The sequence below is a fragment of the Sus scrofa genome, chromosome 10 (genome assembly GCF_054392235.1).
Source record: "Sus scrofa isolate SSC_HxYL_T2T_F1_AM1 chromosome 10, Sscrofa_HxYL_maternal_Yorkshire_Landrace_v2.0, whole genome shotgun sequence".
NCBI classification, from domain to species: Eukaryota; Metazoa; Chordata; class Mammalia; order Artiodactyla; family Suidae; genus Sus; species Sus scrofa.
Window position 1 is genome coordinate 22,016,948 of NC_139392.1, and position 24,473 is coordinate 22,041,420.

Below are 24,473 nucleotides of genomic sequence, written 5' to 3' on the forward strand. Positions count from 1 at the left end.
TATGTATTCTTTTAATACTATAGAACTTCTGAGGTTTGCAAAGGATTGTCTGAGGTGGGAATTCTCCTATTGATAGGGTTTCATATTCGTTTCCTTTCCCCTGATCCTTAATGAAACACCTGCTCAGATGCTTTGGTCAGTTTTTTTTCAACATGTTTTCCAACATGTTGTCTTTCATTTTAAAAGTACGTAGTTGGAGTTCCCGTCGTGGCACAGTGGAAGCAGATCCAACTAGGAGCCATGAGGTTGTGGGTTCAATCTCTGGCCTCACTCAGTGGGTTGAGGATCTGAGCTGTGGTGTAGGTGGCAGACATGGCTCGGGTCTGGTGTTGCTGTGGCTCTGGTGTAGGCTGGCAGCAATAGCTCCGATTGGACCCCCAGTCTAAGAACCTCCATATGCCACTAGTGCGGCCCTAAAAGGACAAAAAAAAAGTATGTAGTTGTTTATATATTCTGGATGTTAATCTTGGTGATAAATAATACAAATAGATTCTCTCAGGTTGTGGCTTATTTTTAACTTTATTTTTACTCTCTCTCATCTTGCTAGTTTTCCCTTCTTTTTTTTTTTTTTTATTGTGAGCTATATGTACAAAAGAGTACCCAGGATGTATGCATAGATACACTTAGAATACACCTGCTCAAGAAAAAACTGCCTCTTGGCCACACCCATTTCCCTGCCCCAAGAAGCAGGGAAGTGTGTGATCATCATTTTTGTGCCACCTAGAATGCAGTCCTGACAGTATTATTTTGCCTGTCTTTTGGCTCTTTGTGCCATAATTTGCTTGTCTTCTGTGGATACATGTTAGGATGTTTCTAGTTTGGGGCTATTATGGAAGGTGGTATTAAAAAAACAGCCAGTGCAGAGTTCCCATCATGGCTCAGCGGTTAGTGAACTGGACTAGCATCCACAAGGATGCAGGCTCCATTCCTGGCGTTGCTCAGTGGGTTGAGGATCCAGCATTGCTGTGAGCTGTGATGTAGGTCAAAGACAAGGCTCAGATCTGGTGTTGCTGGGGCCATGGTGTAGGCTGCCGGTTGCATCTCTAATTGGACCCCTAGTCTGGGAATCTCCATATGCTCTGGTTGCGGCCCTAAAAGACAAAAAAAAACCAAAAAAAAAAAAAAAAAAAAAAAAGCCAGTGCACAAATATACATGGGTTTCTGCAGAATTTTTCAGCCAATCCATCATCTGAACCACAAAACAGAAAATGACTTGGAAGACTATTTTCCCAGTTCTGTCAAGAATGGTGTATAACTAGTACCATTCCAAACAGGAGAGCAATTAAGTCAGTACATACATAGCCTGGAAGAGGTGGTTCTCAAACTTGAGTTTAAGGCCGAATCCTCTGGAGGGCTTGTTAAAGCATGTATAACTGGGCCTCAAGCCCAGATGTTCTGATTCAGCAGGTCTGGGAGGGGACCCTGGAAATTGCATTCTGACAAGATCTCAGGTGAAGCTGAGAAGCCAGTGGGAGAACCCCACTTTGAGAACCTCAGCCTCAGGGCTCAGGGCTCAGGGCTCAGGTCTCTGCAGAACCAGTTTACTCTGGAGGAGTTAAATTGCAAGTGTATATTATTAGGGAAGATGCCTCTTTGACTTTTATTAGAGAAATGGCAAACAGTATTTAAGTGGTTGTACCAATCTCTACTCCTTCCAGCATGGCATGAAAGTTTCTGTTGCTTCGTATCTTTACCAAAACTTGTTATTTTCAGACTGAAATTGTTGCTAGTATTGTTACTTGCCAGTCCGATAATCTAGTATATCACTGTGGTTGCAATTAGTGTTCCTTAAATTATTAATGAGGTGAAGCACTTTTTCATGTATTTATTGGCCTTTTTGATTTCCTCTTGTGAAGTTCCTGTTCAAGTCTTCTGACCATTTTTTTTTTCCTACTGGGACAAAATCTATTTCTGATTTTCTTTTTGGTTTGTAGTAGTTCTCTATTTTGGATATTAGCTCATTATATGTTAAATGTGTTACAAATGACTTTTCCTATTCCTTTTGACTTACTTTGGTTTATGAACCAAACTTATTTTAATGTAGGTGAATCTAGCGATCTTTTTCTTTAAATCTAGGTATTTTTTGTGTCGTGTTTAAGTCCTTTTCTACTGTAAGATCATAAAGACATCTCCCAAAGTGTCTTCTGTAAGCATTAGGGGTTTACCTTTCACATCGAGGTCTTTAATTCTCACCTAAACTTGATTTCTGGGTATAGTTTTAAATAAGACTCCAGTTTCATTTATCTTCATATGTACTTGTAATTCTCCATCACTGTTTGGTGAAAAATCCATTGCCACATTGATCTTTGGTTCTACCTCGGTCATATATCATCTCGAGCTCTGAGTGAAGGTATTTCTGGGTCTTCTCTTCTTTCCTTTGGATATCTTATTTACATTTGGGCCAATATCTTATCATCTATTACAATACTATTAAAATAAGTCTTGGTATCAGGTACTACACGTCTTCCTACCTTGTTTTGGGGTCTTGATTGGCTTAGCTAATCTTTTGCTTTTGGAATTCCATCTAAATTACAGGATTGTCTTGTCAGATGCCATTACATTTTATTGGCATTATATTGACTCTCGGGAGATGTGACAGATTTACAGAAGCAAATCTTCCAAACCATGGAGCCATGGCATGTTTCTCCATTTAGATCATTTTTAACATCTCTCAAGTTTTAAAATATTCTCCATAGAATTTATGATATTTTTTTATGTTAGCTATAGGGCTACTTATAGCAGTAGTTCTTACCTTTGATGCAGTTATAAATACTATCTTTCATTTATTTTTTTTGTCTTGTTTCTTTTATATTCAAATACAATTTATTTATTTATTTTTAGAGGTGATGACTATTTTCTTAAGTGTGGTGATTTCATGAGTGTAAATATATGTGTCACACATGTCTAATTTGACATTTAAAAAATTTTTTATCATGATTGATTTACAAAGTTATGTCAATTTCTGCTATACAGCAAAGTAACCCAGTCATACATATATATATATATATATATATCTTCTTTTTCTCATATTATCCTCCATCATGTTCCATCACAAGTGATTAGATATATAGTTCTCTGTCCTATACAGCAGGATCTCATTGCCTGTCCGCTCCAAATGGAAGAGTTTTCATCCACTAACCCCAGACTCCCAATCCATCCCACACCCTCCTGCTCCCCCCCAGCAAACGTTAGTCTGTCCTACATATCCATGATCTTTTCTGTTTTGTCAGTAGATCATTTGTGCCATATTTTATTTTTTATTTTTTTGTTCATTGAAGTATATTTGAGTCAGTGAAAAATAAATGGATAATACAGTTTGCATGGTGAGATTTGGTCCAGATCTGGACCAAAGGGTAGAACCTATGACTCCATTATGATAGAGGATAAAGTCCAGGGTTTCTGAGGCAGCCCACAAGGTCCCACCTGTCCCATCCCCTGCTTATCTTATTTCTTGGGCTTCCTGGTCCCAGCCCTGAAATACTACTGTTGCATGTCTCTGGCTGGATGCTAGTCCTTGCACTTCTGATGCTTTTCTTGCTCTGACTTCCTGGCAAATAATCTTTCAGCATGAAGCTTAAGAGTCATCTCTTCTAGGAGGTTTTTCTGACTTCTTCCTTAGGAGCAAGAAAAAGAGGTCCATACCGATGAAGTCAGATGTGTCAGCCAGACCCAGACCTGCTGGAAGCCAGACTTGCATTTTGTTTTCTCTTCAGAACTGGTCAGTAAGAAGGCAGCCCTTCATTATAGTGAGTCATCCGCCTTCAGTGGGTGTCCAGTTGCCCAAGTTCGAATAAGCCAGTGTTGCTACTGTCCTCTGATTTTATTTTAATATCTGTGGTGACTAAAGATGTAGAGCATCTTTAGATCGTTTGAGCCATGTTTTAGACTCCACATATAAAAGATATCATATGGTCTGTCTTTCTCTGACTTACTTCATTCAGTATGAGAGTCTCTGTTTCCATCCACGTTGCTGCGAATGGCATTATTTTTTCTTTTTATTGCTAGTAGTATTCCATTGTGTGTATGTATCACATCTTCCTAATGCATTCATCCATCGATGGGCATTTAGGTTGTTTCCATGCCTTGGCTATTGTGAATAGTGCTGCAGTGAACATGTGGGTGCATGTATCTTTTTCAGTGAAAGTTTTGTCTGGATATGTGCCCAAGAGTGGGCTTGCTATATCATATGGTAGTTCTGTATTTAGTTTTTGAGGTATTTCCATACTGTTTCCCCTTAGTGGTTGCACCAGTTTACATTCCCACTAGTGGTGTAATAGGGTTCCCTTTTCTCCACATCCTCTCCAGTATTTACTGTTTGTAGACTTTTTGATGATGGCCATTCTGACTAGTGTAAGGTGGTACATCATAATAGTTTTGATTTGCATTTCTCTAATAATTAGTGATGTTGAGCATTTTTTCATATGCCTGCTTGACATCTGTATGTCTTCTTTGGTGAAATGTCTATTAAGGTCTTCTGCCCATTTTTCAATTGGGTTTTTTGTTGTTGTTGTTGAGTTGTATGGGTTGTTTGTATCTTTTGGAGATGAAACCTTTGTCGGTTGAGTCATTTGCAAAAGCTTTCTCCCATTCTGTGGGTTGCCTTTTCATTTTTTTTAATGGTTTCTTTTGCTATGAAAAAGCTTTCAAATTTAATTTTTATTTTTTAATATTTTTATTAAGGTATAGTCAGTCAATTTACAGTGTTGGGCCAATTTCTGCTATAGAGCAAAGTGACTCAGTGGTTTTATATATATATATATATATATACATACATACACACACATACATTCTTTCAACTAATTTTTAAATATTGATTTTCGGGAGTTCCCTGGTGGCTCAGCAGGTTAAGGATCTGGCATTGTCACTGCTGAGGCTGCTGCTGAGGAGCAGGTTTGATCCCTGGCCCAGGAACTTCCACATGGCATGAGCATGGCAAACAAAATAAAAAGTGAAGATAGCTGGCATGAGAGATTTACCATTAAGATTGTGCTTACTCTATGTTCATTTAAGATTGCCTTTATCACATTAAGGAATTTTATCCCTAGTTTGCTGGGAGTTTTTGTTGTAGTAGTATGCTGAATTTTATCACATGCTTTTTAAAATCTATTCATTTTTTACTTAGAGCCGTCTATTTCTCCCACTTATTGAAGACCTTATTTTCTCCGTTGTAGGTTCTTGCCTCTTGCCATAGATTAATCGACCAAAGGTACGTGGGTTTATTTCTCAGCTTTCTATCCTTTCCCATTAAGCTGTATTGCTGTTTTGATAACTATAGCTTAGCTTTGTAGTATAGTCTGAAGTCAGGGAGCCTGATTCCTCTAGCTCCATTATTCTTTCTCAGGATTGCTTTGGCTGTCCAGGGTCTTTTGTGTTTCCATACGAAAGTTTTTTTTTTGTTGTTCCAGTTCTGTGAAAAATGCCATTGGTTATTTTATAGGGATTGCATTGAATTTGTAGATTGCCTTGGGTAGTATAGTCATTTTGACAATACTGATTCTTCCAGTCCAGGAGCATGATATATCTTTTCATCTGTTTGTGTCATCCTCTGTTTCTTTCATTCATATCTTAGAGTTTTCATAGTATAAGTTTTTGGCTCCTTAGTAGGTTTATTCCTAGGTATTTTATTCTTTTTGATGTAGTGGTAAGTGGGATTGTTTCCTTAATTTTTCTTTCTGCTCTTTTGCTATTGTATAGAAATGCAAGAGATTTCTGTGCATTAGTTTTGGTAAAGTAGCCTGCAACTTTACCAAATTCATTGATGAGCTCCACCAATTTTCATGTAGCATCTTTAGGATTATCTAGGTATAGTATCATGTCATCTGCAAAGAGTGATAGTTTTACTTCTTTTCCAATTTGGATTTCTTTTTCCTTCATCGCCATGGCTAGGACTTCAAAAACTATGTTGAATAACAGTGGCGAAGGGGTACGTCCCTGATTCTTCCTGCTTTCACCTTTTCACCATTGAGTTTAATGTTAGCTGTGGGTTTGTCATAGATGGCCTTTATTAAGTTGAAGGTTCCCTCTGCCCACTTTTCTGCAGAGTTTTTTTTTTTTTTATCATAACTGTTTAGTGATTTTGTCAGAAGCTTTTTCTCCATCTATTGAAAAATCCTTGCATCGGAGTTCCCGTTGTGGCGCAGTGGTTAACGAATCCGACTAGGAACCATGAGGTCATGGGTTCGGTCCCTGCCCTTGCTCAGTGGGTTAACGATCCAGCGTTGCCATGAGCTGTGGTGTAGGTTGCAGACGCAGCTTGGATCCCACGTTGTTGTGGCTCTGGCGTAGGCCGGTGGCTACAGCTCCGATTCAACCCCTAGCCTGGGAACCTCCATGTGCCGCAGAAGCGGCCCAAGAGATAGCAACAACAACAACAACAACAACAAAAGACAAAAAGACCAAAAAAAAAAGAAAGAAAGAAAGAAAAATCCTGGGATAAATCCCACTCGATCATGGTGTACAGTGCTTTTCATGTATTGTTGGATTCTGTTTGCCAGTATTTTTTTGAGAGTTTTGTGTCTTATGTTCATCAGTGATATTGGCCTGGGTAATTTTTTTTTTTTTTTTTTTTTTGGTTATCTTTGTCTGGTTCTGGTAGCAGGGCAATAATGTCCTCAAAGAATGGTTTGTGAGTATTCCTTTTATTATTTTTTTTAACTCAGTGAATTTTATTACATAGTTGTACAACCATCATCATAACCCAATTTTACATTGCTATCCCAGACGCCCAGCCCATCCCTTCCCACCTAACCTGTCTCCTTTAGTAACCATCGCTTTTTCAAACTTTGTGAGTCAGTTTCTGTACTGTAGATTAGTTCATTGTCCTTTTTTTTTAGGTTCCACATATAAGTGATAGCATATGACGTTTGTGTCTCACTGTCTAACTTCACTTGACATAATTTCTAGGTCCATCCATGTTGCCACAAATACCATTATTTCAATCCTTTTTATGGAATATTCCGTTGCGCGTATGCACCGCATCTTCTTTATCCACTCCTCTGTCTGTGGACATTTAGCTTGCTTCCATGTCTTGGCTATTGTAAATAGTGCTGCAGTGAACACTGGGGTACATGTATCTTTTCGAGTCATGGTTTTTTGAATAGGTACCCAGGAATGGGATTCCTGGATCAAATGGTAATTCTATTTACAGTTTGAGGAATCTCCATCCTGTTTCCATAGTGGGCACACCAAATTACATTAACATCAGCATTGTAAAAGGGATTCCTTTTCTCCACACCCTCTCCAGCGCTTACTGTTTGTAGACTTTTTGATGATGGCCATTCTGGCTGGTGTAAGGTGGTAACTCATAGTGGTTTTGATTTGCATTTCTCTAATAATGAGTGATGTGGAACATCTTTTCATGGTTTTTTGGGGGCCATCTGTATGTCTTCTTTGGAGAATTGTCTGTTTAGATCTTCTGCCCTTTTTTTGATGGGGTTGTTTGTTTTTTTTGGTATTGAGCTGCATGAAGTGTTTATATATTTTGGAGATTCAGTCCAAATGACTTGTCAGTTGCTTCATTTGAAAGTATTTTGTACCATTCTGTCGGTTGCCTTTTTGTTTTGTTTAGGGTTTCCTTTGCTGTGCAAAAACTTTTAAGTTTATTAGGTCCCATTTGTTTACTTCTGTTTTTATTGTCATTATTCTAGAATGTGGGTCTGAGAAGATAGTGCTGTGGTTTTTGTCAGAGAGTGTTCAACCTATGTTTTCCTCTAAGGGTCTTATATTTAGGTCTTAAATCCATTTTGAGTTTATTTTTGTGTATAGTGTTAGGGTGTGATCTAATTTCAAACTATTACATGTAGCTGTCCAGCTTTCCTAGCACCACTTATTGAAGGGACTGTCAGTTCTCCATTGTATATTCTTGCCTCCTTTGTTATAGATTAGTTGACCATAGGTGTGTGGGTTTAATTCTGGGCTTTCTTTCTTGTTCCACTGATCTATATTTCTGTTTTTGTGCTGTTACAAAACTGTTTTGTTGAATGTAGCTTTGTAGTCTAAAGACAGGTAGCGTGCTTCCTCCAGATCCAGTTTTCTGTCTCAGATGGCTTTGGCTGTTCTGGGTCTTTTGTGCTTCCAAACAAGCTTGAAAATATTTTGTTCTAGTTCTGTGACTAATGTCCTCGGTAGTTTGATAGGGATTGCATTGAATCTGTAGATTGCCATTGGTAGTATAGTCATTTTTGACAGTATTGATTCTTCCAATCCAAAACCGTGGTGTATCCTTTCCATCTATTTATGTCATCTTCGTTTTCTTTCATTGGTGTCTTATAGTTTCGGAGTACAGATCCTTTGTCTCTTTAGGTGGGTTTATTCCTAGGTATTTTATTCTTTTTGATGCAATGGGAAGTGGGATGGTTTCCCTAAATTTTCTTTTTGATCTTTCATTGTTAGTATATAGAAATGTGGTAGATTTCTGTGTATTAATTTTGCTTTTTTATAGCTAACATTTACAATTTTACTATAGTTGATTTACAGTGTTCTATCCATTTCTGCTGTACACCAAAGTGACCCAGTCATACATATATGTACATTCTCTCACATTATCCTCCATCAGAAGTGATTATAGTTCCCTAGGCTGTATAGTGTGATCTCATTGCTTATCCACTCCAGTTGCTATAGTTTGCATCTACTTACCTCAACCGCCCATTCCCTCCCCCTCCCCCTTGGCAAACCACAAGTCTGTTCTTTGTGTCCATGAGTTTGTTTCTTTTCTGTAGATAGGTTCATTTGTGCCATATACTAGGTTCCGGATGTGAGTGATATCATATGGTATTTGTCTTTCTCTTTCTGATAAACTTCAGTCAGTATGAAAGCTCTAGTTCCATCCATATTGTTGCAGATGGCATTACTTTGTTCTTTTTTGTGGCTGAGTAGTTCTGTGTATTAATTTTGTATCTTGCAGTTTTACCAAATTCATTGATGAGCTCTAACAATTTTCTGGTAGCATCTTTAGTATTTTCTAGATAGAGTATCCTGTCCTCTACAAACAGTGATAATTTTACTCCTTCCTCTTCAATTTGGATTTCCTTTATTTCTTTTTCTGTTCTGATTGCCATGGCTAGGATTTCCAAAACTATGTTGAATAGTAGTGGTGGGAGTGGACATCCTTGTCTTGTTCCTGATCTGAGTGGGAATTCTTTCACCTTTTCACCATTGAGAATGGTGTTAGCTGTGCGTTTGTCATAAATGGCCTTTATTAAGTTGAGGTAGGTTCCCTCTATGGCCACTTTCTGGAGGGTTTTTATCAGAAATGTTTGTTGAAATTTGTCAAAAGCTTTTTCTGCATCTCTTGAGAGGATCATATGGTTTTTACTCTTCAGATTGTTAATGTGGTGTATCACACTGACTGATTGACAGATAGTCAAACATCCTTGCATCCCTGGGATAAATCCCACTCGATCATGGTGTACAGTGCTTTTCATGTATTGTTGGATTCTGTTTGCCAGTATTTTTTTTGAGAGTTTTGTGTCTTATGTTCATCAGTGATATTGGCCTGGGTAAATTTTTTTCTTTTTTTTTTTTTTTTTTTGGTATCTTTGTCTGGTTTTGGTATCAGGGTGATGGTGACCTCATAAAATGAGTTTGGGAGTGTTCCTTCCTCTGAAATTTTTGGAAACAGTTTCAGAAGGATAGGTGTTAACACTTCTCAAAATTGTTTTTGTTTTGTTTTGTTTTTGTCTTTTTGCTATTTCTTTGGGCCGCTCCCGCAGCATATGGAGGTTCCCAGGCTAGGGGTTGAATCGGAGCTGTAGCCACTGGCCTATGCCAGAGCCACAGCAACGCGGGATCCAAGCTGCGTCTGCAACCTACACCACAGCTCACGGCAACACCGAATCGTTAACCCACTGAGCAAGGGCAGGGACCGAAGCCACAACCTCATGGTTCCTAGTCAGATTCATTAACCACTGCACCACGATGGGAACTCCCACTTCTCAAAATTTTTAATGGAATTCTCCTGTGAAGCCATCTGGTCCTGGACTTTTCTTTTCTGTTGGAAGAATTTAGTCACAGTTTCAATTTCAGTACTTGTGATTTGTCCATTGATCTTTTCTATTTCATCTTGGTTTAGTCTTAGGATGATTGTACTTTTCTAAGAATATGTCCATTTCTTCTAGTTTGTCTGTTTTATTGGCATATAGTTGCTTGTAGTAGTCTTTTTTATTATTTCTCATTGAATTTTATTACATTTATAGTTGTATAACTGTCATTACAACCAAATTTTATAGCATTTCCATCCCAAACACTCAGTGCATCCCCCCACCCCCTAACCTGTCTCATTTGGAAATCCTAAGTTTTTCAAAGCCTGTGAGTCAGGATCTGTTCTGCAGAGAAGTTCATTGTGTCTTTTTTTTTTAGATTCCACATGTATGTGATTGCATTTGATGTTGCCATCTCGTTGTCTGACTGACTTCACTTAGCATGATAATTTCTAGGTCATCCGTGTTGCTGCAAATGCTGTTATTTCTTTCCTTTTAATGGCTGAGAAATATTCCGTGGTGTATATGTACTACATCTTCTTGATCCACTCCTCTGTTGATGGACATTTAGTTTGTTTCTATACTCTATTGTATAGAGTGCTGCAATGAACACTGGAGTACATGTGTCTTTTTGAGTCATAGTTCTCTCTGGGTAAATGCCCAGGAGTGGGACTGTTGGATCAAATGGTAATTCTATTTTTAACCTTTTGAGGAATCTCCTTACTGTTTCCATAGTGGTTGCACCAATTTACATCCCCACTAACAGCGTAATAGGGTTCCATTTCTCCAAACCCTCTCCAGCACTTACTGTTTGTAGACTTTTTGATGATGGCCATTCTGGCCAGTGTAAGGTGGTACCTCATAGTAGTTTTGATTTGCAAGTCTTTAATAACTAGTGATCTTGAACATCTTTTCATGTGTTTTTTGGCCATCCGTGCGTCTTCTTTGGAGAACTGTCTGTTTAGATCTTCTGCCCATTTTTTGATGGGGTTGTTTTATTTCTAATCTATAGCATTGTGGTCAGAAAAGATGCTTGATATAATTTCAATTTATTGAAATTTACTTAAGCTAGGTTTGTGGCGCAGCATGTGATCTTTCCCGGAGAATGTTCCATATGCACTTGAAAATAATGTATATTCTGCTGCTTTTGGATAGAATGTTTGTTCTATAAATATCACTTATGATCTCTTGTCTAATGTATCATTTAAGGGCTGTTTTCTTACTGATTTTCTGTCTGGATGATCTGTCCACTGATGTAAGCAGGAGGTTTAAAATCTCCCATTATTACTGGGTTGCTGTTGATTGCTCCTTTGTTAAATGCATATATATTTACACTTGTCATATCTTCTTGGATTGATCCCTTGATCACTATGATTCTTTGTCTCTTGGAATAGTCTTCAAAGTCTGTTTTGTCTGATAGGAGTTGCTATTCAAGATTTTGTTTCCATTTGCATGAAGTACCTTTTTCTGTCCCCCCACTTTCAGTCTTATCCCTAGCTCTGAAATAGCTCGTTTGTAGACAGCATATATACTAGTCTTGTTTTTGTATCTATTCAACCAGTCTGTGTCTTTTGGTTAGAGCATTTAATCTACCTACATTCAAGATAATTATCAGTATGTATGTTTTAATTTGTTTTTGTTTTTGGCTCTCCCCTGGTAGCATACAGAAGTTCCCTGGCCAGGAATCAAACCTGTGCCATGGCAGCAACCCAAGCAACAGCAGTGACAACACTGGTTCCATAACCCACTGAGCCACCAGGGACTCTGATATGTATGTTTTTATTGTGGTTTTGTTAACTGCTTTGGATTTGTTTTTGTAGTACTTTTTTCTTCCCTTCATTTTTTGTCCTCTTTTGTGATTTGATGACTATCATGTTATGTTTGGATTGCTTTTTCTTTTTGTGTGTGTATCTTAGAAGTTTTGGTTTGCAGTTCCCATGAGGTTTTGATATAGCAGTCTATATATACAAAAGATTGATTTTAGTTGCTGTTCTCTTAATTTCAAATACATTTCCAATATCCTGCATTTGTACTCTCCTTTTCTCATGATTGCTGGCTTTAATATCGTATTTGTGTATAGACGATTACCTACCTTCACTGCATGTTTGCTTTTACCAGTGAGCTTTCCCATTCATAAATTTCTTGTTTCTAGTTATGGCCTTTTTTTTTTTTCCTGCCTAGAGAAGTTCTCTTAGCATTTGTTGTAAATCTGATTTGGCAGTGCTGAATTCTGTCAGCTTTTGCTTGTCTGTAAAGCTTTTGATTTCTCCATTGAGTCTGAATGAGAGCCTGGCTGGATAAAGTGCTTTTGGTTATTTTTTTCCCTTTCATTGCTTTAAATATATCATTCCACTTCCTTCTGGCCTTCAGAGTTTCTGCTGAAAAATCAGCTGATAATCTTATGAGGATTCCCTTGTATGTTATTTGTTGCTTTTCCCTTGAAGATTTTGACGTTTTGTTTTTAATTCTTGTCAACTTGACTAATATGTGTCTCAGCTTGTTCCTCCTGAGTTTATCTCCTATGTGATGCTCTGAGCCTCTTGGACTTGAGTGTTTACTTTCCCATGTTAGGGAAGTTTTAAGCTATTATCTCCTCTTCAGATATTTTCTCAGGCCCTTTCTCTCTTCCTCTTCTTCTGGGACTCCTTTAATATGAACATTGGTGCATTTCATGTTGTCCCAGAGGTCTCTTAGATTGTCTTCATTTCTTTTCAGTCTTTTTTCTTTATTCTGTTCTGTGGCAGTGATTTCCACCAACATGTCTTCCAGCTCCCTTCTTTGTTCTTATGCCTCATTTATTCTGCTATTTATTCCTTCTAGTGTAATTTCTTATTTCGGTTATTGTATTGTTCATCTCTGTTCTCTCAGAGTCTTCTAGCTCTTATGGAAGCACCCAAAGCATTAGGTTTTAATGACCCCAAGTTTGAATGAGACAATTCCAAAAAGTTAAAAAATCAAATCATGCATAAAAGCCCACTATACTTAATAATACTACAGAAGATTAAGATATTTGTTCTTTAAAGAATATTCCAATGTGCTGCCTTAGTGTAATAACTGAACCTAAGCCTTTCCTTATAATGGCCCTCCTCTGTGAAAACAAAAACACAAGGTGTCAACTTTTCTAAATAATACTGAAATTAAACAAAATTCTATAAGATATGAAAAAAAAAAGTCTTCTAGCTCTTTGTTAAACATTTCTTGTATTTTCTCAGTCTGTGCCTCCATTCTTTCTCCTAGCTCTTGGATCTTCTTTACTATCTGTACTCTGAATTCTATTGCAGATATATTACCTATCTTCATTTAGTTATTCTTCTGGTATTTTATCTTGTTCCTGAGCTTGAAGCATTATTTCTCTGTTGTCTCATTTTGTCTAACTTTCTGTTTGTGGTCTCCATTCTGCAGGCTGCAGGATTGTAGTTCCTCTTGCTGCTTTTGTCTGCTTCCCCCCCCCCCCCCAGTGGGTGAAGTTGGTCCAGGGGCTTGTGAAATCTTCCTAATGAGACAAACTGGTACCTTCCCACTGTTAGGTGAACCTGGATCTTGTCCCTCTGATCCACAGGGCTGAATCAAGGGGTATATTTAGAAGCAGCTCTGGGCTCAGGAAGTCTTTAGGCAGCCCATCTGCTGATTGGTGCAGCAGTGTTTTCACCCTTTCATTTGGCTGAAGCATTCCAGCCCTGGACCTGCAGGTGGTTGGGTATGGCCAGGCCTCAGTGCCGAGATGACAATCTCCAGGAGAGACCACACTGGAAAATGTTCCCTGGGGCCTCTTACACCAGTGTCTTTGTCTCCACAGTGAGCCACAGTATCCCAGGAGACTCCAACACCTGCAAGTAGTTCTGGCCCAGGCTCCTATAGAGTCACTGCTTTGCTTTGTATCCCAGTGCACCTGAAAGCCTGTGTGCACCCTCTAGGAATGGAGTCTCCCTTTCTTCCAGTCGTATGGAGCTCCTACACTCAAGACCCACTGGTCTTTAAAGCCAAATGCCCTGGGAGTTTCTGTTCCTGATGCCAGACCCCCAGGCTGTGGAGCCTGATGGGGGGTTGAGAATGCTTATTCCTATGGGAGAACCTCTTACAATATAATTATTTTCCAGTGTGTGGGTCACCTGCTTGGTAGATATAGGATGTGATTTTATTGTGAAAACACCCCCTTATACCATCTCACTGTGGCTTATTCTTTGGCTTTGGATATAGAATATCTTTTTTGGTAGGTCCAGTCTTTGCCTGATGGCTGTTGAAGGGTTGTGCTTTTGGTGTTTTCATGAGAGGAGGTGAGCTCAAGGCCTTCTTCACCATCTTATCTCATAATCCCTCTCCTATAATAACTTTAATGTTATGAATTATATTTATTTGGTTTTATAACAATAAAGCAAACTTGGATTTCTGGGGTATTTTGTATATCACAAAGTGAAGGAGAGCAGGATTAAGATGGCAGAGGAGTAAGAAATGGTGCACACCTTCTCCCACAAACACATCCAAAAAAAAATTGTATGTAGAACTGTTTGAATGGAACATCTACTGAACATTGTCAGAAAACCTTACACTTCCAAAAAGAATAAGAAACCCTCCACATAACTGGGTAGAACAAATGGAAGAAAAAGAGAAAAAAGAGGTATCAGGATGGGAGCAGCACTCTTGAGAGGGAGCTATGAAAGAGGAAAGGAATCCGCACCCTGGCAGGTCATCTAACTGACAGATCAGCCAAGACACAGAGGGAACCCCAAAGCCCTGGAGAAGAGCACAGCAGCCAGACTGAGATAGGCAAAGCAGAGACAGAGTGCTCAAAAAACCATCGGTACCACCCCCGCCCCAGACACCACAGCCTGAGATGCTTGGGTGGGGGCTGGGTGTGAGATTGTACTCTGGAGAATAAGAGAAATATAAGCACACAATGAAGAAATTCAGGAACCATTCCCAGTTAAAAGAACAGGAGAATTCCCCTGAAGGAGCAAACAGTGAAAGAGACCTCACAGTCTAACACCAAGTTCAAAAAGGAGATAGTGAAAATACTGAAGGAATTAAGAGCACTTTATGAAGGACTTAAGAACAGATATGAAATAATGCATATTATAAGGGCACTATAAAATATAAAGAGGAGCCAAGAAAAATTAGAAAATTCATTTACAGAGACTCAAGCTGAGTTAAAGACACAGAAGAGCAGGATGAATAATGAAGAGGAACAAATTAGTGACTTAGAAGACAGAATAATGGAAATCACTCAATCAGGAGAGCAGACAGAAAACCAAATAAAACATGGAAGCAGTATAAGAAAATATAAAGTGGGCCAATCTATGGAAAATAGGGATACCAGAAGAAAAAGAATAAGGGGACTGGAAATATATTTGAGGAAATCATGGCTGAAAACTTTCCAAATTTAAAGGAAACAGACATCAAGATACGGGAAGTACGGAAGGCCCCAAACAAGCTGAACCCGAACAAACTTGCCTAAGACATGTTATAATAAACATGGCAAAAGTTAAAGGTAAGGAGAGGATTCTAAAGGCAGCAAGAGAAAAACAGAGTTAATTATAAGAGAACCCCCATAATGCTATCAACTGATTTTCCTACTGAAACACTTCAGGCCAGAAGGAGTGGCAAGATGTATTCAAAGTTCTGAAAGGGAAAAATTTACAGCCTAGAATACTCTACCCAGCAAGAATAGCATTTAAAATAGAAGGAGGAGTTCCTGTTGTGGCGCAGTGGTTAACGAATCCGACTAGGAACCATGAGGTTACGGGTTCGGTCCCTGCCCTTGCTCAGTGGGTTAACGATCCGGTGTTGCCGTGAGCTGTGGTGTAGGTTGCAGACACGGCTCGGATCCCGCATTGCTGTGGCTCTGGCATAGGCCGGTGGCTACAGCTCCGATTCGACCCCTAGCCTGGGAACCTCCATATGCCGCGGGAGCGGCCCAAGAAATAGCAACAACAACAACAACAAAGACAAAAAGACCAAAAAAAATAAAAATAAAAAATAAATAATAATAAAAATAATAAAATAGAAGGAAAAATAATTTTTCCAACAAAAAAAAAGCTAAAAGAATACAGCAATACTAAACCCATTTTAAAAGAAATACTGAAAGTTCTAAATAGGAAAGAAGAAGATATAGGATGGCAGAAATCACAATCAGAAAGTAATCACTTAAATAAGTCAGTAAATCTAAAAGGAGGAAAAAATCCACCTGTTGTAAAAGCAATGGTAAACACAAGGAACAGCAAAAGGATAAACATGAAGATGTAAAAAAAAGATATCAGAAAATATGGGGAAGGAAAGTAAGAAAATCTAGTTTTTTTTTGTTTGTTTGCTTGTTTTGAATGTGTTTGAGCCCTACATGACTATCAGGCTAAAGCAAGCAGATATAGGAAGGGGCTAACACACTTGAAAAAGAGAGCAATCACAAGTCAAAACCAAACAATACATTCACCGAAACTAAACAGAAGAGGTCACAAGCATAAAATAAAAGGAAATCATCCAACCAGAAAGAGAACAAAAGCAAAGCATATAATCAACTGGAAAACAAGGTGTGAAATGGCAATAAATATATATTTGTCAATAATTACTTTAAATCTCAATGGACTGAATGCTCCAATCAAAAGACATAGAGTAGCAGACTGGGTAAAAAAACAAGAGCCTACAACATGATGTCTGGAAGAGACTCACCTTAGGGCAAAGGACACATATAAATTGAAAGGGGATGGAAAAGTTATTTCATGCTAATGGAAAGGCCAGGAAGTCAGGAGTTGCAGTGCTCCTCTCAGACAAAACAGACTTTAAAACGGCCCATAAAGACCCATTCCTAGACATCTAGCCAGAGAAAACCATGGCTCAAAAAGACACATGTACTCCAATGTTCATTGCAGCACTGTATACAATAGCCAAGACATGGAAACAGCCTAAATGTCCATGAACAGTGGAGTGGATAAAGAAGATGTGTTACATATATACACAGTGGAATATTACTCGGTCATTGAAAGGAAAGAAATAATGGCATTTGCAGCAACATGATGGACCTAGAAATTATCATGCTAAATGAAGTCAGTCAGATGGTGAGACACCAACATCAAAGGCTGGAATCTTACATGTGGAATCTACACTTCCATGTGGAATCTAAAAAAAGGACGCAATGAACTTCTTTGCAAAACAGATCCTGACTCACAGACTTTGAAAAACTTATGGTTTCCAAATGAGACAGGTTGGGGGTGGCAGATGACCTGGGGTTTTAAGGATAGAAATGCTATAAAATCAGGTTGTGATGATCATTGTACAGCTATAACTAATAAAATTAACTGAGTAATTTTTTAAAAACAGGCCATAAAGAAAAAGAATGACACTATTTAATAAATTATCCATCAAGAAGATGATACTATACTTGTCAATATATATGCCCCTAATATAAAAGCACCCAGATACATACAACAAATACTAACAGACATAAAAGGAGAAGTTGATGGGAATACAATAATAGTAGGAGGTTTTAACACCCCACTCACATAAACAGATCTTCTAGACAGAAAACCAATAAGGCAGCAGTGATAACTGATATTTTCCAGAATACAAAAAAAAAAAAAAACCCAATATACATTCTTTTCAAGTGCACATGGAACATTCTCAAGGATTGACCACATACAAACTAACCTCAACAAATACAAGAGTATAGACATTATTTCAAGCATCTTCTCTGACCACAATGATACGAACTAGAAATCAACTACAGGAAAAGAAATGAGAAAAACTGACTACTTGGAGATTAAACAACATGCTACTAAAAAAACCAATGGGTCAATGAAAAAAATCAAGAGAAATTTACAAATAGCTTGAGACAAGTGATAATGAAAACACAAACATTCAAAATCTATGGGATGCTGCAAAAGCAGTTCTTAGAGGGAAGTTCATAGCAATACATGTCTTCCTCAAAAAAGAAAAATCTAAAATGGACAACCCACCACCTAAAAGAAGAACAGACAAAACCTAAAGTCAGCAAAAGGAAGGAAATCATAAAGGTCAGAGAGGAAATCAATAAAATAGATTCGAAAAACAATAGAAAAAAATCAATAAATCCAAGAGCTGGTTTTTTGAAAGGGTAAAGAAAGTTGATGAACCTCTGGCTAGACTCACCAAGAAGAGGGAATGAACCCAATAAACAAGAAATAAAAAAGAGATAATGGGATTAAGATGGTGAAGTAGATGGACTGGAGATTATCTTCTCTCATAAAAATCAACAAAATTAGGGAGTTCCTGTCGTGGTGCAGTGGTTAATGAATCCAACTAGGAACCATGAGTTTGCGGGTTCGATCCCTGCCCTTGCTCAATCTGGCATTGCCATGAGCTGTGGTGTAGGTCACAGACTCAGCTCGGATCCCGTGTTGCTGTGGCTCTGGTGTAGGCTGGCAGCTACAGCTCCGATTAGACCCCTAGCCTGGGAACCTCCCATATGCTGTGGGAGCGGCCCAAGAAATGGCAAAAATCAACAAAATTAGAACCAGCTGCTGAACAACCTTCAACCAAATAGACAGCAAACCATCAAAAAAGATATCCTCCTCCAGAAGACAAAGGGGAGGCCACATCAAGATGGTAGAAGGGTCAATTATGCAATATAAACAACCCCATAGCTACTAGATGGGTGGCCCACAGACTGGAAACTAACTGTATCACAGAGACTCACTTATAGGAGTGAGAGTTCTGAGCCCCATGTCAGGTTCCAAGACCTGGGGATCTTGCATGGGGAGGAGGAGCCCCTGGAGCATTAGGTGTTGAGGGCCAGTGGGGTTTGTGCACAGGAGCTCCACAGGACTGGGGGAAATGGACTCCATTCTGTCCCAGGGCAAAGCAGAGACTCCATAGAAATCTGTGTCAGACCTGACTGCAGTACTCGGAGGATCTCTTGGGAAAACGGCATGACTGTGCTTCATTCTGGGGAAAGGACATTGGAGGCAAAGTGAATAATTATCAGCATGTGCTCCTATAGAGGTGGCCATTTTGGAAAAATCTGGCCCCACACATCAGGGCTGAGAAACCCCAGGCCCAACAATAATCCAGGTGGGAACACAGCCCCACCCATCAGTAAACAGGCTGCCTAAAGCCCCCCAGGCACACAGCTACCTCTAATCTCACTCAAAGACAAAGCCCCACCCACCTGAAAGATAAGAATCAACTCCACTTACAGGCACCAGTCCCTCCTACTAGGAAGCCTTAGCAAACCCTCATACCAACTTCAGCCATATGGGGGCAGACATCAGAAGCAAGAGAGGCTACAACTCTACTGTCTGCAAAAAGGAGACCACACCAAAAACCTATACAAAATGCAAAGGCAGAGAATTATGACTCAGATAAAGGAGCAAGAAAAAGAAAACAGAAAAACAGCTAAGTGATCTGGAGTATACCAACCTCCATGAAGAAGACTTTAGACTGATGATTGTAAAGATGATTCAAGATCTTGGAAATAAGCTAGATGCAATGAAATAGAAGATTTAAGGATTAAAGCAAGCAGAATGCAAAATACAAGAACTGAAATAAAATATTCACTAGAAGCAACCAACAGCAGAATACAGGAGACAGAAGAACAAGTAAGTGAGGGGGAGGACAGACTAGTAGAAATCACTTAGCAGAATAGAAAAGAGAAAAAAAATTGAAAAGAAATGAAGACAGTATAAAAGAAGTCTGGGATAAATTTAAAAACACTAACGTCTGTATTAGAGGGGTGGCAGAAGGAGAGAGAGAGAAAGGGGCAGAGAAAATATTTGAAGAGGTAATAGCCAAAAAACTCCCTAGCATGGGAAAGGAATCACTCAAATCCAGGAAGCACAACGAGTACCATATAAAATAAACAAAAGGAGGAACACCCCAAAATGCATATTAACCAAACTGACCAAAATTAAAGACAAAGAGACAATATTGAATATTTTCTTGGGAAAAGAAATTATATACAAAGGAACCCTGATAAAGTTATTGGCAGATTTTTTTTTCAGCAGAAATTCTGCAGGCCAGAAGGGAGTGGCACAATATTCTTAATGCAATGAAAGGTAAAAACCTCCAACCAAGATTACTCTACCTAAGAAGGCTTTCATTCAGATATGAAGAAGGAATCAAAAGCTTTACAGACAAACAAAAGCTAAGAGAATTCAGCACCATTAAACCAACTTTACCAAAAATACTAATGAAACTTCTTTAGATGGAAAAGAAAAGGCCACAACTAGAAACAAAAATATTACAAATGACAAGGCTCACCAGTAAAGGCATACATATAGTAAAGGTAAGAAATCATCCACACACAAATATGCTACCAAAATCAGAAATCAAAAGAAGAGGGTACAAATGCAGGACAGTGGAGAATCACTTGCAATTAAGTGACCGACAACTTAAAACAATCTTGTATATATATTGACTCTTATATCAAAACTTCAGGGTCATCGCAACCCCAAAATCTACAGTAGATACACAAATAAGAAAAAGGAATCCAAATACAGCACTAAAAATAGTCATCAAATCACAAGAAATGAGAACAAGAGAAGAATGGAAGAAAAAGGTCAACAAAAACAAATCCAGAACAGTTAATAAAATGGCAATAAGAACATATATATCAATAATTACCTTAAATGTAAATGGACTAAATGCCCCAACCAAAAGACATAGACTGGCTGAATGGATATAAAAACAAGACCCGTAAATATGCTGTCTCCAAGAGACTGACCTGTCTTCAGACTGTGCTACAAAACTACAGTCATCAAAACAGTATATCATACTGGCACAAAAGTAGAAATATAAGTCAGTGGAATAGGATAGAAAGCCCAGAATTAAACCCACACACCTATGGTCAACTGATCTATGACAAAGGAGGCAAGAATATACAATGGAGAAAAGACAGTCCCTCCAGTAAGTGATGCTGGGAAAACTGGACAAGTACATGTAAAAGAATGAAATGAGAACACTTCCTAACTCCATACACAAAAACTCGAAATGGATTAAAGACCAACATATAAGACTGGATACTATAACATTTTTAGCAGAAAACATAGGCAGATCACTCTCTGACATAAAGCACAGCAACATCTCAGATCCACCTCCTAGAGTAATGACAACAAAAACAAAAATAAACAAATGGGACTTAATTAAAAGATTTTGCACAGCAAAGGAAGCCCTAAACAAAATGAAAAGACAACCCACAGATTGGGAGAAAACACTTGCAAATGAAGTTTTGACTTATAAGGGATTAATCTCCAAAATATATAAACACCTCCTACAGTTCAATACCAAAAAAAACCCAAACAACCCCATCAAAAAAGGGGCAGAAAACCTAAACAGACAATTCTCCAAAGAAGACAAATAGCCCAAAAACAGCCAAAAAAACACATGAAAAGATGTTCAGAATCAAAACTACTATGAGTTACCACCTTACACCAGCCAGAATGGCCATCATCAAAAAGTCTACAAACAATAAATACTGGAGAGGGGGTGGAGAAAAGGGAACTGTATTATACTGTTGGTGGGAATGTAAATTGGTGCAACTACTGTGGAAAACAGTATGGAGATTCCTTAGAAAACTAATGAATTACCATTTGATCCTACAGTCCCACTCCTGGACATCTATCCAAAGAAAACCATGAATTGAAAAGATATATGCACTCCAATGTTCACTGCAGCACTATACATAATAGGCAAGACATGGAAACAACCTAAATGTCCATCAATAGAGAAGTGGATCAAGAAGATGTACTACATATACACAGTGGAATGTTAGCCACTAAAAAGGATTGAAATAATGGCATTTGCAACAACATGAATGGACATAGAAATTACCATTCTAAGTGAAGTTAGACAGTGAGACACCAGTGTCATATGCTATACTTATATATGGAGTCTAAAAAATAAATACAGAATTTGTTTCACAGGCAAATTCTGAACATCTTTGCAGAACAGATACTGACTCACTAAGACTTTGAAAAGCTTAGTTACCAAAGGAGACAGGTTGGGCGTGGGAGGGATGGGGGTTTGGGGTGGAAATGCTGTAAAGTTGGGTTGTGATGATCACTGTACAACTATAAATGTCATAAAATTCATTGAGTTAACAAAAAAGGAGAAATCTCAATGGATACTGCAGCAATACAAAAACCACGAGAGAAGGCTATGAACAATTATAACAATTGACAACCTAGAAGTGGACAACTTTCTAGTGACATACAGCCCACTGAAACTGCATCAAGAAGAAATAGATCAACTGAACAGACCGATCACTAGAAATGAAGTTGAATATGTAATAAAAACACTCCCTACAAACAAAAATCCTGGACCAGATGGCTTCACGGGCAAATTCTGTCAAACATACAAAGAAGAGCTTATACCCATCCTTCCTAAACTTTTTCAAAAGATTGAAGAAGGAATACTCCCAGACACAATTTAGGAAGCCACCACCCTAATACCCAAACCAAAGATACTACCAAGAAAGAAATTTATATGCTAATATCTTTGATGAATATAGATGCAAAAATTTTCAACAAAATTGTAGCCAACCAAATCCAACAACATATAAAAAAGATCATACACCATGACCATGTGGAATCCATCCCAAGTTCACAAGGATGATTCAACATAGGCAAATCAATCAGTCATAGATCACCATCTTAACAAAAGAAAAGTAAAAAACCACATGATCATCTCAATAGATGCAGAAAAAGCATTTGACAAAATTCAGCATCCATTCATGATAAAACTCTTACCAAAGTGGGTATAGAGGGAACATTCCTTAACATAATCAAAGCCATTTATGACCCCCACAGCCAATATAATACTCAATAGAGAAAAGTTGAAAGCCTTCCCACTAAAATCTGGAATAAGACAAGGATGCCCACTCTTACCACTTTTATTCAACATAGTATAGGAAGTCTTAGCCACAAGTAGTCCAATAAACAAGAGAAATAAAAGGCATTTATTGGAAAGAAGAGGTAAAGTACTCCATACAAAAACCACTCGCAGTGATCAATGAATTCAGCAAAGTAGCAGGATACAAGAGTAACACTCAGTGTACAGAAATGCAACTGATTTCTAACTGAAGTATTAGAAAAGGAATATAAAAATACAATACCTTTTAAAAATCACACCCAAAAAAGTAAATACCTAGGAGGAAAGCTGATTATGGTGAAAGATTTATATGCTGAGAACTATAAAACATTCCTCAAAGAAATAAAAGAGGATTCAAAGAAATGGAAAGATATTCCATGCTCCTAAATGGAAGAATTAATATCATTAAAATGGCTACCCTACCCAAAGCAATCTACAGAGTCAATGCAATCCCCATCAAATTACCCATGACATTTTTCACAGAACTAGAACAAACAATCCAAAAATTTATATGGAGCCATGAAAGACCACAAATTGCCAAAACAATCCTGAGGGGGAAAACCAGGCAGGAGGCATAAATCTCCCAGAGTTCAGACAGTGTTACAAAGCTATAGTAATTAAGACAGTGGTACTGGTACAAAAACAGACAGACCAATGGAACAATAAACAACAAAGAAATAAACCCAGACATCTATGGTCAATTAACCTTTGACAAAAGGAGGCAAGAATATAAAATGGGGAAAAGATAATCTCTTTAGCAGGTGGTGCTGGGAAAACTGGATAGCTGCATGTAAAGCAATGAAACTAGAACACACCCTCACACCATGCACAAAAATAAACTCAAATTGGCTTAAAGACTTAAACATAAGACAAGACACCATAAAACCCCTGGAAGAGAACATAAGCAAAACATTCTCTGATATCAACTGTACAAATGTTTTCTTAGGTCAGTCTCCCAAAGCAATAGAAATAAAAACAAACCAATGGCACCTAATCATATTACAAGCCTTTTTGCACAGTAAAGGAAGCCATTAAAATAAAAAGGCAATGTGTACAGAATGGGAGAAAATAGCTGCAAACTATTAATCATCAAGGGCTTAATCTCCAAAATATACAAACAGCTCTTACAACTCAACAACAAAAAAACAACCCAAATGAAAAATGGGCAGAAGACCTAAATAGACATTTCACCAAAGAAGACATACAGATAGACAACAGGCACATGAAGAAATCCTCAACATCACTAAATATTAGAGAAACATCAATCAGAACTACAATGAGGTACCATCTCACACCAGTCAGCATGACTGTCATTAATAAATCAAATTCTGGAGAGGGTGTGAAGACAAGGGAACCCTCCTACACTGTTGATGGGAATGTTAATTGGTACAGCCACTATGGGGAAACAGTATGGAGGTACCTCAGAAAACTACATCTAGAACTACCACATAATCCAGCAATCCCACTCCTGAACATATATCTGGACAAAACTATCATTGAAAAAGACATGCTCCCATATGTTCATTGCAGCACTGTTCACAATAGATAAGACATGGAAACAACCTCAGTGTCCATTGACAGATGAATGGATTGAGAAGTGGGACAAGTACATGATAGAATACTACTTAGCCATAAAAAAAGAATGCCATTTGCAACAACATGGAT

At 38.2% G+C, this 24,473-nt stretch overlaps 2 protein-coding genes across 56 annotated transcripts in view; one reads left to right on the plus strand and one right to left on the minus strand.

The window, feature by feature from the left end:
• The window catches only part of LOC110258817 (uncharacterized), a 270,157-nt gene that overhangs the window by 205,903 nt on the left and 39,781 nt on the right, over positions 1-24,473 (plus strand). The window contains exons 33-34 of one of the 6 annotated variants that reach the window (XR_014817496.1): positions 5,172-5,206; positions 11,638-15,975. The exons of 2 other annotated variants lie outside the window; for them this stretch is intronic. The gene's annotated coding sequence lies outside the window, so the exon portion shown is untranslated. Of the gene's footprint in view, positions 1-3,619; positions 3,719-5,171; positions 8,658-11,637; positions 15,976-24,473 lie in introns of those variants that run through there. 3 more of the 6 variants (XR_014817498.1, XR_014817497.1, XM_084979326.1) reach the window with 3 other exon arrangements.
• The window catches only part of TLR5 (toll like receptor 5), an 85,356-nt gene that overhangs the window by 1,097 nt on the left and 59,786 nt on the right, over positions 1-24,473 (minus strand). The gene's annotated exons all lie outside the window — the stretch shown is intronic.